Source organism: Tamandua tetradactyla, chromosome 15 (genome assembly GCF_023851605.1).
Source record: "Tamandua tetradactyla isolate mTamTet1 chromosome 15, mTamTet1.pri, whole genome shotgun sequence".
NCBI classification, from domain to species: domain Eukaryota; kingdom Metazoa; phylum Chordata; class Mammalia; order Pilosa; family Myrmecophagidae; genus Tamandua; species Tamandua tetradactyla.
Window position 1 is genome coordinate 75,820,896 of NC_135341.1, and position 17,037 is coordinate 75,837,932.

Below are 17,037 nucleotides of genomic sequence, written 5' to 3' on the forward strand. Positions count from 1 at the left end.
TAAGACAACTTACCAGCCCATTGGTGTTGGCACTTTCTTAATAATTGCATTTCTTTCCAGTACCTGAAATCCAAAAGTCAACAATTTTGGAAGATTGAGGAAGAAAATTGTAAGAACAGAAAAGAGAAAGCTAGTCTGGCCCTGAATCCTCCCACTTCCCATCAGAGAGGGATATTTTTAGTCTGTTCACCCCTTGAGAAGTGAATCTAAATAGTCATTTTACAAAGAAAACACAAGTTTTATCTTACAAAAAAAGTGTTTTTTTAAAAAAGAGACTCATGAGTAAAAGATATCCATACATAGAGCTCTTTTGCTAACATCTTGTAAAAACAAAGAAATTCACAAATGTTCTAATTAGTCCTCAGTTCCTGTAGGTGGTGGGTGGTATGGCTTATTGTTCAGAGATTTACAAAGAGAGAACAAGTTCAGCAGGATAGAAGAGACTAAATGGAGAAAGACAGCAGACTAGAGAGCTTCAGTCTCAACCCTCCTTCAAAAATAGCTAATTGGCAGGCAAAAACTATCTGAAACAACTTTTGGGGATCCCCAGAAGCCAGGGGATCACTTACAGCATCCAAGGACAAAGAGGCTGAGACACTGCAGTAAAGAACTGTGAGTAAAGAGCTCAGCAGCAACAGCTGGTGCCCAACCCCCAGTCTCTAAGCCAGCTATCACTGGTCCATTTCCTGGCTGGCTGCTATAGATAGAGAAGGATGCATAAATCCTCTTCCCCATGAATGGGGTGGGGCATGGCTGAGTACTGATCATGGCTTTTGATCAACAAATTGCAACTGCTGGGTCCTGGCATTTGAGCCCCAGTTTTAGCCCACTCCAGACAGGGATTGCCAGCCACTTTTTCAAAGCCACCCCAAAGAAGTGAAGGCAGTGGAAATTCAAAGATACTTTGGAGAAAAGTTTGCTGTAGAGTACCATCTTCTGGGAAAGTATAGCTTTGGGGACCCATCAAAAAGGCTTTTTGGCTCCTTTCCTGACCCTCTCCCTCGTGCTGTCTGGAGTTGGCATGCACGGTCTTTGTCAGTTCCTGGTCCTGTCTTGGCTGGGAAGTACAGACTCAGCAGTCCCAAGGGGACGCTCCTCCCAAATTTGCCCTCCCAGCAAAAGCAGCTAGATGCAACAAAAGGATAGTTTAAAAAACAGCAACAATCATATAGGCAAAACAAAAAGAAAGAGAACATGTCAGAATTCCTGGAGAAGAAACAAAGGGAAGATTTCTCCAGGAGGTGAAACAATCCACAATTGTAAAAAGCCTGGGGGTGAAAAAATTGCAAATATCTCAATCTTAAAAATTGTACTACATACCCAAGGCAAGAATCAAATGATGAAGAGTTGAAAAACATCTAATCAGTTAAACATGGGCAATTCTAAAGGTTTAGAATAAGTTGAACAAGTGTCAAAGAAGAGCCTAAACACAAAGTCAATCAAAGTAAAACCCTAGGCAAGTGAAAGAAACTGACCTTCAGAGTAAACTCATCAAGATAATCAGATGCCCAGACATCAGCAAAAAATGGCAAGCCATACAAGCAAACAGGAAGAAATGGCCCAGTCAGAGAAATGAATTAAACTTCAGAGGAAACACAGAATTTGGAATAACTAATCAAAGATGTTTAAACAAATCTCCTGAATCAATTCAAGGAGATGTAGGAAAATATGACTTAAGAGATAAATGGTATTAAGAAGACACTAGTATGGCATGTATGAGTTTTTTCTTTTTTCTCTTTTCTTTCTTTTGCTGGAGAGATGCAAACATTCAAAAAATGATCATAGTGATGAATACAAAACTATGTGATAACAAGGACTCAGACAGGCATTTTCACACTGATGTTCATAGCAGTATTATTCACAATTGCCAAAATTGGAAGCAACCCAAGTGTTCCTCAACCAATTAATGAATAAACAAAATGTAGTATATACATAAAATGGAATATTACTAAGCTGTAAAGATGATTGAAGTACTGGTTCATGTGTCATCATGGATGAACCTTGAAGACATCATGTTAAGTGAAATAAGTCAACCACAAAATGACAAATATTGTATGTATTCATTGGTATGAACTAATTATAATAAAGAAACGCATAGGGCTAGAATCTAGAATACAGACTACCAGGGGATAGCATAGAAAAAGAGGAAGGGGAGCTGATGCTTAATTTGTGCAGAATTTCTATTTAGGTTGATTGGAAATGTTTTGAAATGGATAGTGGTGATGGTAGCACATTATTGTGAGTGTAGTTAACAGTGCTGTGAATATGGTTGTAAGGGGGAATTTTGGATCATGTATGTTACTAGAAGGAAGGTTAGAAGATAAAACATGGGACAGTATGATACAGTGAACCCTGTTGTAGATTATGGACTGGGGTTCAAAGTACAAATATATGAATATTCTTTCATGAATTATAACAAATGTACGACACTATTACAAAGTATTTATAATAAAGTGGTAATGGGAAAAATATACCTAATATAAACTATGGACAATAGTCAACAGCAATACTTCAATATTCTTTCAACTAAGGTACAACACTAATGCAAAGTGTCAACAATAGAGGGTATATGAGAACATTGCATATTTTTACATGACTTTTATGTAAATTTACAACCTCCCTAATTAAGAAAAAATAATAATTTTAAAAAATGTTAAGTGAAAGACAACAGACAATGTAATACATATTGTAGGATTCCATTTTTAAAAATGTAAATATTAGTAAATTTATAGAGACAGAATTAAATTAGTAGTTAATGTAGAGGAAGAATAGAGGAAATGAGAAACAACTGCTAAAGGGTATGGGGTTTTTCTTATTGGAGTAGTGAAAATGCTCTAAAATTGATTGTGGAGATTGGCGTGCAACTTTGAGATTATACTAAAAGTCACCAATTGCTGTTTTAATTTGCCAAAGAGGACAAAATGCAATATGACAGAAATGGGTTGGCTTTTACAATGGGGATTCATTAACTTACAGGTTTACGGCTCTGGGGCCATGGGAAATGTCCAAATCAAGACATCAGCAGAATGGTACCCTCTTCCTGAAGACCAACTATGAGCAAGCCTCAACTCCTCTGTCACATAGCCAGGCACATGGTGACATCTGCTGGGTTCTGCCTTTTCTCCCAGGTTTTGTTGCTTCCAGCTTCTTACTTATGTGGTTTCCTCTTTGAGCTTCTGTGTGTGTCCTTGTCTCTCAGCTTCTCTGGCTTTTCTTTCTTAGCTTCTCGCATGCTTCTTTCTGAATTTCCTCTCAGCTTCTTTGGGGCTTTTCCTGTGTCTTTTGTCTTTTATCTTCATAAAAGACTCCAGTAAGAGGAGTAAGGCACGCTTGAGGCATGCCTTAACTGAAATAATCTAATCAAAGATCCCACCCGCAATAGGTCTATACCCACAGGAATGGATTAAAAGAACATGACCTTTTCTGGGGTTCATATAGCTTCAAACTATCACAATTGTGCACTTTGGATGGTGTGCTGGTTTGAAAAGATTTATGTACCCTAGAAAAGCTATGTTTTAATCCTAATCAATCTGGAAACCATGGGAACAACTGTTTCTTCTAATCCCTATTCAGTACTATAGATTAGAAACTTGAATAGGTTATCTCCACGGAGATGTGACTCAATCAATCGTAGTTATTAAACTTGATTAAATGGAGACATTTTTGGAGAGAATGCCTTTTGAGAACAATGAGAAAGCCACAGCAGAGTGGAGCAGAGCCACGAGGCTGAGAGAACCACAGAGTCCACCAGGCAGTGACCTTTGGAGTTGAAGGGAGAGGAAGCCATGAGATTCCGAGAGAAACAGAGTCCACCAGCCAGTGACTTTTGGCGATGAAGGAGAAAGCCCCTAGGGGAGCTTCATGAAGCGAGAAACTGGGAGAGAAAGCTAGTAGACATTGCCCTATTTGCCACATGCCTTTCCAGTGGAAAGAGAAACCCTGAACTTTATTGTAGAGCCTGCAATAGGCTATCAAAACGAGCCATAGTCAGCTGGCAGCCATTAACCCTGAGCGAGGCAGTCAGGCACACCAGCTGGAAAGTACCTCTCGCATGCGCAGTATAAAGGTTGAAAAATCAGTAACATCACGTCCGCAGCTAGCCCCAATTATAGTTGCTCCAGAGAGTAAGGTCCCAGACTGAGGAGTCTGGACTGGCCAGACTCTGTGTGCCAATTTGAAGCTGTTATGTACCCCAGACGAGCCATGTCCTTTTTTCTGATCCAATCTTGTGAGGGGCAGTCATGTTTCTCTTAACCCTGATTTAATACTTGTAGGGTGAAAATCCTTTTGATTAGATTTTCTCCATAGAGCTGTGACAGTTCCAGGTGTGGGTGTGTCCTTTTGATTAGATGGAGATGTGACTGTGAATGTTCAAAGTGGGTCTTGATTATTTTACCAGCATCCTTTCAAAGGGGAAAGATTTTGAAGAAACCTCAGATATGGTACTTAGAGAGCAGTTTCTTCAGAGCTGGCAGAGATGCAGACATTTGGAGATTCTTGGAATGCTGACAGAGAGAGCAGAGCCATTTGGAGCCCAGCAGACCTTGCCATGTGCCTTCCCATGAATTATTAAGCAAGCCAGAATCCTGAGTTGTCTCCTAGAGGAACTAAGTGAAGGCCCATAGATGCTTAGAGAGGAAACCATTGACATCAATAGTTAGAAGCAACGGAACCAGGAACAAGGACCAGCAGACACCAACCACATGCCTTCCCTTGTGACACATATTAGTCTTTCTCTGGACTCAAGGTATCTTTATCTGGATGCCTTTGTTTGGACATTTTTATGGCCTTTGAACTGAAAACTTGTAACTTAATAAATTCCTTTTTAAAAAGCCATTCCATTTCTGGCATATTGCTTTCTGGCAGCTTTAACAAGACCAATACACCCAGGTGCCAAGGGATGAATAGAAATCATATCGCATGTGAGATCCAAGTCTTAGCATGAGACCAGAGATGAGGGGATTAAAATCAGAGCTTGAAAGCTGTGGAGAATCAAGGCAGAACAAACAGTAATAATGTAGGATGAAGGCTAAAAGAGGGGGAACCTATATCAGGCAGGACTCCAGGGGCTGGCCATGGGAGGAAGGCCTGGACAGGCCAGGTGAAGACTCAGGCTAGAGCAGTGGTCCTTAAACTATAATGTGCATCAGAATCACTTGAAGAGATTTTTAAAACAAAGTGCTAACTCCCCACACCCAAGAGTTTCTGATTCCGTGCGTCTAATGGAGACCTGATTATTTGCATTTCTAGCTTGGTCCCAGGTGATGCTGATGCTTTTAGGTCCACCTTGAGAAGTGCTGAGCTAGGTAAAAACAGGGCTGGGGTAGTAGGACTTGGATTATAAAGGGATATAGGGCCAATTCTGTCACTGTAGGAAGGATTTATAGAGGAGATGCCTTTGAGTAAACAACCATTCTTGTTCCCTGAATCTCATTAGACATCTGCATGTCTCACTCTTACAACCTCTTTCATATTTCTTAAGCCTCACCCTCTGTTCTATACTACAAATAGAAATCACCATGAAATAATAATTGCTATTGTTTATGGGGTAGTTACTAAGTGCCATGCACTCTATTGACATTATATCATTTAATTCTACCATCAAACTTATTAAGGAGAATACTATTATTATTATTATTCCCAACATACAAATAAAAAGAAGCAGAACTTAGAGGTTGGTTAACTGGCTCCAAATCAATCAGGGAGCCAATATAAAACTTTAAAAGTCTTCCTAACTGTATGACAGTGAAAGAGGTCCAGCCTTTATAAGCAGTTTTGTCCCACAGTTAAACAAAATCCATCAGATGGCAAAATAGTACATAATGAGCTTTAGCTATCATGTCTTTTCAAAAAGAAACAAAAGAGAGGGTATCGTGTTTAATGGAAGCTTGGATGCAATTCATCTTTTAAAGCAGAATATAACTGAGAGTTCCTTGATTTTTCTTAAGGGCTCCTGCTATATGGCAGCCTTCAAACAACATGAAATAGAATTCAGGACAAATCACCATCTAGATCATTTATTTCCTGTCATGTGCACAAATGACCCATAAGAGGCTTATTTATTTGCAACTCTGACCCCAGCAACAAAATTTGTCTTTTAATTCCAGGTCAGTTACAGTTGGAAAGGAAAGTTGGAAACAACTGAATTTACAACATACAATTTATATGATTTTTGATAATCCATTTTAAAATCATGTAATTTGGAAAATATCTAGGATTTTTAACATATATAGGATATACTATCAAATAAAAATTAAAATCAGCTTAACAATTTTTTAAATGACGTCTTACTTAAGGAGTTGTTTTGGGTTGGGTTCCCACATAAGCAGACCCTAAATCAAGAATTCAGGAATAATTATTTTATTTGGGAACTGACCCAGGAGACACTGGAGAAGTGTAACAGGAAAGGAAGGCAGCCAATAAACCTTATGTTATCAAGTAAGTTACCAGTGTGAACTACCAAATTTAATTCCACTGAGGAATTCTGGTGTCAATGTCAAGAACATGGCTTGGAGTGTTCCATTTCAGAAGAGGTAAGGAATCACAATATTTAAACAGTAGCTTCTGTTAGTCATCTTCAAGGACTGCTCCTGGAAGACACTAATTCTCTGGCTCTTCCAGGTCGCCACAAATGGTGCAGATTAGGCTCTTGCTGGAAAAAAAAATCCTCAGGTAAAGAGATGCAGATGCTGACTGCTGGAATCCAGGCCCTGGTGAACTATTATGGTTAGGGTAAAGGGATAATTGGTGGGGCATCCATAGTGTGTGCTATTCCTGGTACCCTGGAACCTGGGCACCCTTGAGCCTTTTTGCAACAAAAGCTTATATGCATTATAGTTTCACAGAATATGATCCCAGGGAGCAGGAGTGAAGGGGAAAAGAGTGGGACAAAGAAGAAAGGTTGTCAATTTGAAGGTACATTTTCAAGCTGGCCATCACCTGGTAACAAGTGCAGCTGACTCTTTACAGGTATAGCTACCTCCCAAGAGAATGTATGACCTACTGCATCCCAGGACAATCTGTCCAAAGGAGGGAAGGAGAAGAATTTACCCCACAGCTTCCATATCTCATTGGTGAAAGGTATGGCCCATGGCCCACTATCTCCCCCACACTTCCCGCAGGTGTAGCCACCATTGGGCCCCACAGCTTCTTACTCCTCAAAAGCAAGAGAGTAGCAAGTATGGGAGGCCAGAGGCCTCCAGTGGGGACAGGAGGTAAGATGGTGCCATGTGATGTCAGTTAGAATTCACACTTATTTGGTCACCCTAGTGGTAGCCTGGAAAAGTGGAAAAGTGGCCAAGGGCCTCAGAGACAGGCAAGGCCAAGAGGATTTGAGGTGCTGCAAAAGATACACCTGATACATTTTTATTCCAATTTTGCTTAATAAATATTCATGATATGCCCATATAAAATATATATGTACATGTAAAAACACAATCACAAATAGAAAGTTAAAAAAAAAGATAACAGAGGTGTTGATCCAGTCAAATTTTATTTTCTCCCTGTGCTGGTTTGAAACTATTATGTACCACAGAAAAGCCATGTTTTAATCCTGATCCAATCTTGTGGGAACAACCATTTCTTTTCATCCTGATTTAATACGGTATATACAAGATTTCGATTGGATTGTCTCCATGGAGATGTGATCACCCAATTTGTGGGTGTGGCCTTTGATTAGGTGGAGATGTGACTCCACCCATTCCAGGTGGGTCTTGATTAGTTTATTGAAATCCTTTAAAAGAGGACACATTTTGGAGAGAGCCACCAGAAACAACAGAACCTCAGAGCCAACAGAAACTTCACAGTAGAGCTTACACAGATGCAGACACGTGGAGAACAGAGACATGGATGTTTGGAGCCCAGTAGACATTGTCAGGAGATGTTAGAGCTCCCAGAAACAACAGAGCCAACAGAAAGGACAAAGCCCTGGGGAAGCCATTGAAGAAGCCTGGAGAGAAAGCTAGCAGACATTATCATGTGCTATTCCAGCTGAGAGAGAAATCCAAAACATCAACAGCTTTCTTGAACCAAGATATCTTTCCTTGGATGCCTTAATTTAGTCATTTTTATGGCCTTGCCTTAATTTGGATATTTTCACAGCCTTAGAACTGTAAACTTATAACTTATTAAATTTCCCTTTTGTAAAAGCTGTTGCAGTTCTGGTATATTGCATTCCAATAGCTTACAAACTAACGCACTCCCATATTCATTAGTATATGTTTAAAATTGTATGTAATAAAGATGCTGTTTTAGTTTGAAAGTTGCTGGAGTATGATATACCAGAAATGGAATGGCTTTTTTTTTTTATTAATTAACGGAAAAAAAGAAATTAACCCAGCATTTAGAAATCACACCACTCTACACATGCAATCAGCAATTCTCAACATCATCACATAGATGCATGATCATTGTTTCTTAGTACATTTGCATCGGTTTAGAAGAACTAGCAACACAACAGAAAAAGATATAGAATGTTAATATAGAGAAAAGAAATAAAAGTAATAATAATAGAAAAAAAAAACCTATAGCTCAGATGCAGCTTCATTCAGTGTTTTAACATGATTACTTTACAATTAGGTATTATTGTGCTGTCCATTTTTGAGTTTTTGTATCTAGTCCTGTTGCACAGTCTGTATCCCTTCAGCTCCAATTACCCATTATCTTACCCTGTTTCTAACTCCTGCTGGACTCTGTTACCAATGACATATTCCAAGTTTATTCTCGAATGTCCGTTCACATCAGTGGGACCATACAGTATTTGTCCTTTAGTTTTTGGCTGGACTCACTCAGCATAATGTTCTCTAGGTCCATCCATGTTATTACATGCTTCATAAGTTTATCCTGTCTTAAAGCTGCATAATATTCCATCGTATGTATATACCACAGTTTGTTTAGCCATTCTTCTGTTGATGGACATTTTGGCTGTTTCCATCTCTTTGCAATTGTAAATAACGCTGCTATAAACATTGGTGTGCAAATGTCCGTTTGTGTCTTTGCCCTTAAGTCCTTTGAGTAGATACCCAGCAATGGTATTGCTGGGTCATATGGCAATTCTATATTCAGCTTTTTGAGGAACCACCAAACTGCCTTCCACAGTGGTTGCACCATTTGACATTCCCACCAACAGTGGATAAGTGTGCCTCTTTCTCCGCATCCTCTCCAGCACTTGTCATTTTCTGTTTTGTTGATAATGGCCATTCTGGTGGGTGTGAGATGATATCTCATTGTGGTTTTGATTTGCATTTCTCTAATGGCCAGGGACATTGAGTATCTCTTCATGTGCCTTTTGGCCATTTGTATTTCCTCTTCTGGTAGGTGTCTGTTCAAGTCTTTTTCCCATTTTGTAATTGGGTTGGCTGTCTTTTTGTTGTTGAGTTGAACAATCTCTTTATAAATTCTGGATACTAGACCTTTATCTGATATGTCATTTCCAAATATTATCTCCCATTGTGTAGGCTGTCTTTCTACTTTCTTGATGAAGTTCTTTGATGCACAAAAGTGTTTAATTTTGAGGAGCTCCCATTTATTTATTTCCTTCTTCAGTGCTCTTTAAATGGTGCCTAGAGAACTGGATATCCATATGCAAAAGAATGAAAGAAGACCCATATCTCACACCTTATACAAAAGTTGACTCAAAATGGATCAAAGATCTAAACATTAGGTCTAAGACCATAAAACAGTTAGAGGAAAATGTAGGGAGATATCTTATGAAACTTACAATTGGAGGCGGTTTTATGGACCTTAAACCTAAAGCGGAATGGCTTTTTAAAGGGGGAATTTACTAAGTTGCAAGTTTACAAGACTAAGGCTGTGAAAATGTCCAAATTAAGGCATCAGCAAAAAAAGCCAACAAAGTTCAGAGTTTCTTTTTCAGCTGAGAGGGCACATGATGATGTCTGCTAATTTCTTTCCCGGCTTCTTGTCTCATGAAGCTCCCCTGGGGGCATTTTCCTTCTTCATCTCCAGAGGTCACTGACTGCATGGACTCTATTGGTTCTGGTGGCTCTCATGGTTCTTTCCAAAATGTTTCCTTCTGAAAGGGCTCCAGTCAGCAACCCCATGTTGAATAGGTAAAGACACATCTCCATGGAAACGATCTAATCAAAAATTACCACTCACAATTGGGTGGGTCACATCTCCATGGAAACAATAATAGATGTCCCACCCAACAATATTTAATGAGGATTAAAGGACATGGCTTTTCTGGAATACATAACAGATTTAAACCAGCACAGATACTTTGATTTTATAATGGGAAAAAAGATCATGTGAACAATTTTAGAAAGAGAGGTTTAGCAGTAAACATTTTTTCAAAGTAAAAGAAACTGGCACCAAAAATCAAATGATTCCATGGTTTACTTTGATGCCCACAGTGAAGATTGACCCCTTCAATAGAAACACTACTGATTCGGGGGTGTTGATCTTGTACCCTGCTGCTTTACTGTACTCATTTATTAGCTCTTGTAGCTTTACTATAGATTTTGATATTTTTGACATATAGTATCATGCCATTTGCAAGCAGTGAGAGTTTTACGTCTTCCTAATTTGGATGCCTTTTATTTCTTTTTCTTGTCTAATTGCTCTGGCTAGAACTTCTAGCACAATATAGAATAACAATGGTAACAACGGTATCCTTGCCTTGTTCCTGATTGTGGAAGTTTGAAAGGATTTATGTACCCTAGAAAAGCCATGTTCTAATCTTAATCAGTCTTGTGGGAGCAACCATTTCTTCTAATCCCTATTCAGTTCTATAGGTTAGACAATTGATTAGGTTATCTCCATGGAGACATGACTCAATCAATTGTGGGTATTAAACTTTATTAGATGAAGATGTGTCTCCACCCATTCTACTTGGGTCTTGATTAGTTTACTGGAATCCTATAAAAGAGGAGACATTTTGGAGAAAGTTCCTTTTGAAAATGAGGAGAGACCCATAGAGTCACGATGATGCAAAGAGCCCACACCACCAGAGACCTTTGGAGATGAAGAAGGAAAATGCCTCCTGGGCCGCTTCATGAAACAAGAAACCTGGAGAGAAAACTGGCAGATGTCGCCATGTTGATGACCTCTTCAATGAGAGATTGAATCATTTAAGAGATTATTTAGAAAAGCAGCAAGTTGCTTTTCAAACGTGGGTATAACTATTACCTTATAATGTTTCTAAAGAATTTGAAAATATGCTTTTCTTATATATGCTGCATCATTCATTCATTCATTCATTCATACAGTTAATCAAGAGCTGGTACTCACTACACACTTCCTGAGCCCCTTCTGTGAGCAGTTTACTGTGCTAGCCACTTGTGAGACCAAGAAGAATCAGAAAGATTTACTACCTCTATGGGCTTGGATTGTTGTGGGAAAAATAGATTATGGCAAAGATGATTAATATTCACCAACTACCCAAATGCTTCCTTACATTTTTACATTTCCCAGTCACCACTGCAATTAAGTTGGGGCCATATGACTCACTGTCCAGTGAACTGTGAACGGAAGTTACGCATGCTGCTTCTAGGCAAAGGCATCTATGAATTCATATGACTCCTCCAATTTTCTCTATCCCTGCAGCAGGGACCTTGGAGGCCACATTTGCTAAGTGGCACAGCTACAGGAGGGACAAGGGCTACCAGACCCGCATCACACCTTGCAAGAATGAGCTAAAAATCTTGACCGTATCTGGCAGGGGAGATACCATGATCACGAAGGTGGTTTTCCCAGGGCGAGGCTTATCCATTGCACTCTGGATATGCTGACCCCTGCAATTTCCCCAAATGTGGGAAACTCGACGCATAATTTGTGGTAGTGGGGGACCGTATTCGCGCACTCCCCTGATTAAAAACAAAAATCTTTATCGTATTAAGCTAATGAAATTTCAGGGTTGTTGCTATATAATAACCAAGCTTAGCCTGACTAATGCACAGACATATAAATAATTACAACCCAGAGAAGGGATAATTGGAGATGAAGGGATACAGACTGTACAACGGGACTGGATATAAAAACTCAGAAATGGACAGCACAATACTACCCAATTGTAATGCAATTATGTTAAAACACTGAATGAAGCTGCATGTGAGGTATAGGTTTTTTGTTTTTGTTTTTTTTGTTTTTTTTCTTTCTATTATTGTTTTAATTCTTATTCTGTTGTCTTTTTATTTCTTTTTCTAAATCGATGCAAATGTACTAAGAAATGATGAATATGCAACTATGTGATGTTATTAAGAATTACTGATTGTACATGTAGATTGGAATGATTTCTAATTGTTTTGTTAATTCTTTTTTTAATTAATAAAAAAAATAATAATAATTACAACCCACCATGTGAGAAGTGATAAAACAGAAGTAAATTCAATACGCTATGGAAACAGAGAAAAGGTGAATTAACAGGTGGAGTTGCCACAGGCAATTGCAATCCTAAATTGTAATACCCATGCGGAAAAGCAGGTTTTACCACAGCCTGGACATACTGTAGACTCTCTTCTTGCCCTCGATCCACAAAAGAACTGGTTTTATGGGTTGTGGTTGTCCTATAAATATATCAGTACATCCAAATACATTGCCACTAAAACCCAAAGAGGTCCACTGGATAATGTGCTCTTTCTGTGTGGTGAGCTCTGTGCAAGGTAAAGCAACTTGTCTCTCACTTTAGAAGGAATATTCTGGCATACTCCAGATACTGGACCTTAAATATGTCATCAATGTAGTAGGCCCTTAAATTGTTGCAGGGTTTTTTCCCCACTTCCCATCCCTGATACAAAGTAATGTAAAAGGCGTATCACTTTTTTGATCTTCCACAAAATCTCAGTCTGATCATGAAAAAACACCAGTCACATCCAAATTGAGGGGTATTTTACAAAATATCTGAGTAGGACTTTTTAAAAGTGTCAAGATTACAAAGAATAAGGAAAAAACCAAGAAAATATCAGAAACTGGAGGAGACAAAGGTGACAATATGATTAATTCAACGTGGTGCCCTGGATTGGGTCCTGGAATAGAAGAAAGGATATTAGTTAGAAAATTGGTGAAATGTGAATAAAGGCTGTGATTTAGTTAGTAGTGTTCCAGCTGCGTTAATTTCATAGTTTTGATAAATATATTATGGTTATGCAATAGATTAATATTAAGGAAATCTCAGTTCAGGGTATATGGGACCCATCTATGTTACCTTAACAACTCTTTTATAAATAGGAAATTATTTGAAAATTAAGTTTTCAGAAAGGAAGTTGGCAAGGGTGTGGTTAATGAAATTGAATATACAGAAAAGAAGAAACAACAGTATGTATAAGGAAGCACATGTATGAGTGTGTGTATCTGTAGGTGGGCCTGTGCTGTGTATGCCTGTGATTGTGCGGCATCTCTGTGTATGTATGTGGCACAGGAGACATCTATCTGTGTGTGTGTGTGTGTGTGTGTGTGTGTGTATATGTTCCTGAGTATGTGACTGTGTTTGTGTGTGTATGAACTTGAGTCTCACTTCTCCTTAAATTTTAATGAAGCTGCTAAGAACAAAAGCTTCACACAGGGGGCACCTGGACTTGAACCAGGGACCTCTTGATCTGCAGTCAAATGCTCTACCACTGAGCTATGCCCCCTGACAACAGCAAGCCTCATAAAAACATTTATTCTATTTTTTACATCTTACATTACATTTCATCATTACCTTTTGCATCTAGGATTCCTCCTGGATTTAAATTCAACCCAAATTCCCTTCTAGCCACACCCATCTCATGCTTTTCCCTGAGTACATATGTTCATTTTCTTCCTAGCACCTCCAGCTCAGTGCTATATCCTCAAGCCTAATTTCCCAGCTTTTAACATATATCACCAACCACCCACAAGTCACACTGATGAATGTTTTAAGCATTATAGGACTACAGATGTGGAACATGGAGAGGATTTTAACTGGTTATCCACAAATGGACTGCAGTGGTTCAACTCTGAAATAATAGCAAATATTGTGTATGTGCAGGTATTGTGTATTGTGCATGTTTTCATCAGATTTTCAAAGGGGACATCACTCAGGACCAACTGTCTCATTTCACTGCAGAAAAAAGGGGAAAAAACCCCTAGATATTCCAATGTCCAATATTTGCCTCTGAACACCTCTGATTTCTATTCCCTTGAGTTCCAATTTGAGGATTTTTAATCTTGTATATCTCCAGGACTTAGAAGAAAGGTCAAGGAACCCTCCTGTCATTGCAACAAATTTTCCCTGGGAAGGCCTGTCAGGTAGGTAGAGCTGAGCTCTGGCTCACAAACTCTCTGATGCGCCCCCACCCCCACCCCATTATGCTTTGTGGTGGTAATAACTGTGCATGTTCATTGGGCTTTGGTTAGGTGCCAAAGTTAGGCACAGAGTTAGAAGTTCTAGCCATTTTTAATACTATCCTCTGTCCATTGACCACCACAGAAATCCCCTAAAAAAGTATTATTATTGTTATTATTATGTTTATTATCATACTGATTTGCAGGTGAAGAAACTGAAGCACAGAGCGGTTAAAATATCTGACCCAAGCTCACACAGCAAGGAAGTTGGGAAGTGGGGGCAGGACTCCAGAATGGGCTCAGGGTGGAGGGCGGGGCCTGCCTACATACCACATGGTCAGCCTTCTCTCTCTGTCTTAGTTGATGACACCACTGCATACTCAATCATCTCGGCCAAAATACTTAAGACAATTCTAGACTCCTCCCACCCTCTCCTTCCCCAATTCCGGTTAATCTTGGGTACTACTGATTTCACCTTGACATCACTGAAGTCCAAACCCACCCTGCACTGTCATGCACTACCTCCTACATGGCTGTCCAGCCTCCACCCCTCCAATCCATCCAAGACTGCTTCCAGAGCAGCCTATTTTAAAACAATCTGTCTAAGTCACTCCCTTTAAATGCTTCACAATAAACTCTGAGTCTCTTAGCAGCAACATGCAAAGTTCTTTACATTTTGATCCCTACCTACCTCTCCAGCTTCAACTTCATCTTCTGCCACTCCTTATATCACATTTTGTGCTCCAGGTGCCTCAAAGTTCATCCACTTGACTCCAGCTTTTGTCCATGTTTTTTCTGCCTGTTTCCTCATATGAGGGTGATCAGCTGCAATAACTGAATGGGGAAGATGATGGCAAGTCCTCATGCCTTAGAAAGGAAAAGGAGTTCAATTCCCTAAAGCGCAGGCCAGTTCATGTTGGCCACCAACAAAGTACTGTGGGTAAAGATCCTATTTCCTATTCCCTGACTTTCACTGCAAAGTGTTGGGCACAGTCACTAGGCTGTCCTTGCAGTCAGTGTCTCTAAAACTTGAGACTTCCAAGGACCTTGGGAGCATTGCTAAGAGGGATTTTGTTCACAAGGTTTTAATATCGAGATACAGTATTATATTGAGGTATAGAGTGTGTGCTCTGAGGCCAAATCCTGGACCTGCACATTGTAGCTTTTTGACCTTCAGCAAGTTACTGAGCATTTCCAATTTCAGTGTCTGTATATAAAATGGAGATATTGATCATGTTGGCGAGAACTGGAGGAAATGATAAGTGTAAGGAGCCTAGATTGGTGCCTGGCATGTTCTAAGAACATAAGGAACATTATATATTATTCACTCAGTTATGAGCTACAGAAAATATTAAAGTCAAGTCAGTCTACACTGTCCTAGGGCAAAACACCAGACAGGGGGCACCTGGATTTGAACCAGGGACCTCTTGATCTGCAGTCAAATGCTCTACCCCTGAGCTATACCCCCACTGAGAGCAGCTTCTTTTTATAACCTATCTCTCTCTCAGCATTCTGCTTCTAAAAGCCCAACAATGATTCAGGAGATCTATAATTAGAGAGGATGTTGCCGGGAAGAATTCCAGGCATTACAAGTCTTAGAAGTTTATTATGAAAAAAAAGACAGGATTTCTGAAACCTAGGTTTTCCAGGCCCACAAACTCTTCTTAGACTTGTTAATATGCAATCTGTTTTTCCTGTTCACCATATCTCATTTGAAGCAAATCTCAGTATTGGGCAAAAGTCATCAGGTTCTCAGCAAATGGCAAAATCAATGTGATGAGGATGACTGGATTCCTGTCCCATTTCCCTTACCAATGTTCTAGCAACTGGGATCCTCATTCCTCTTCATAATGTCTCAGAATTGAGCTTATAACTGGCCCTCAGTAGATATTTGTTGCACAAGGCTGACTCTGGAAAAAAAATACATATAAATAACAATTTGTGTGAGATGGTTTTTCCAAGCTTAACAGATGGTCAGTGAGTTATACTCTTATGTTACTCTTATGTAACATAACTTGTCTGAAACTTGGAATATCTGCAACTGTTTAAGATCAGTTGATGAAGAGAAACAGGGCACCAAACAAGACCCTCTTGATCAACTCGGTAAATAACCTATCATGGTCCTACTGCCAAAGAGTCCTTTCCAACTTCCAAACTCAAACCACAATTTAAGCAACCTGTATTTCTTGGCCTAGTAAACATATCCTCTTGCCCTAATAAATTATTCAAGTGTTTTTTATGGGTATCTTGCACGTTGGGGCCTGTTGGGAAGTCTCTCTTCTGTCTATTTCCAAGACTACATCTATTTTCCAGTTTTTTCCAAAGGATTCTAAGTTTCAGATGGACATTTTGTGTCAGGGTTGTGGTTGAATAAGAGACTAGTAGAGGGGAGAGACTCCATCTGCACTTTTTCTCCCTGCCTCAGGCTGGAATTGAGAGCTAAAAAAAGATTCCCAATAAATACTTTTCTCATTGTTCTTTTCTCATCCTGGATGTCAGTGGGAGTCGCGTTTTCAGCAGTGACAGATGTACTGTGTGTTTCATATCGAAGAGGTCCAGTGTTGGAAGGGATTTAAAAATCATTTATTCAACCCCTCATTTTGCAGAATAAGAAACAAGATCTCAAGAAGCTGAAGACCCTTGCTTAAAATCACAGGGTTTATCAATGGCAGGATCAAGGCCAGAGGTCCATTTACGGCCGGCTTCTTAAAGGCAGGGGCCTATGCCTGTGCTGAGCCCTATGCCTAAATCAATATAGGAGCTCAATAAATTTTT

The 17,037-nt window shown here is 39.5% G+C and overlaps 1 protein-coding gene and 3 non-coding genes across 6 annotated transcripts in view; 2 read left to right on the forward strand and 2 right to left on the reverse strand.

The window, feature by feature from the left end:
• The window catches only part of ACP3 (acid phosphatase 3), a 182,352-nt gene that overhangs the window by 29,326 nt on the left and 135,989 nt on the right, over nt 1-17,037 (forward strand). For 2 of the 3 annotated variants that reach the window (XM_077130129.1, XM_077130130.1), the window contains exons 3-4: nt 6,846-6,969; nt 14,160-14,226. The exons of the other annotated variant lie outside the window; for it this stretch is intronic. The gene's annotated coding sequence lies outside the window, so the exon portion shown is untranslated. The remainder of the gene's footprint in view (nt 1-6,845; nt 6,970-14,159; nt 14,227-17,037) is intronic. 3 annotated transcript variants of the gene reach the window in all.
• On the forward strand, nt 11,666-11,828 carry LOC143658180 (U1 spliceosomal RNA). The gene has a single exon (XR_013163188.1). It is a non-coding gene; the product is annotated as a U1 spliceosomal RNA (small nuclear RNA).
• Nucleotides 13,518-13,589, reverse strand: TRNAC-GCA (transfer RNA cysteine (anticodon GCA)). The gene has a single exon. It is a non-coding gene; the product is annotated as a tRNA-Cys (tRNA).
• Nucleotides 15,659-15,730, reverse strand: TRNAC-GCA (transfer RNA cysteine (anticodon GCA)). The gene has a single exon. It is a non-coding gene; the product is annotated as a tRNA-Cys (tRNA).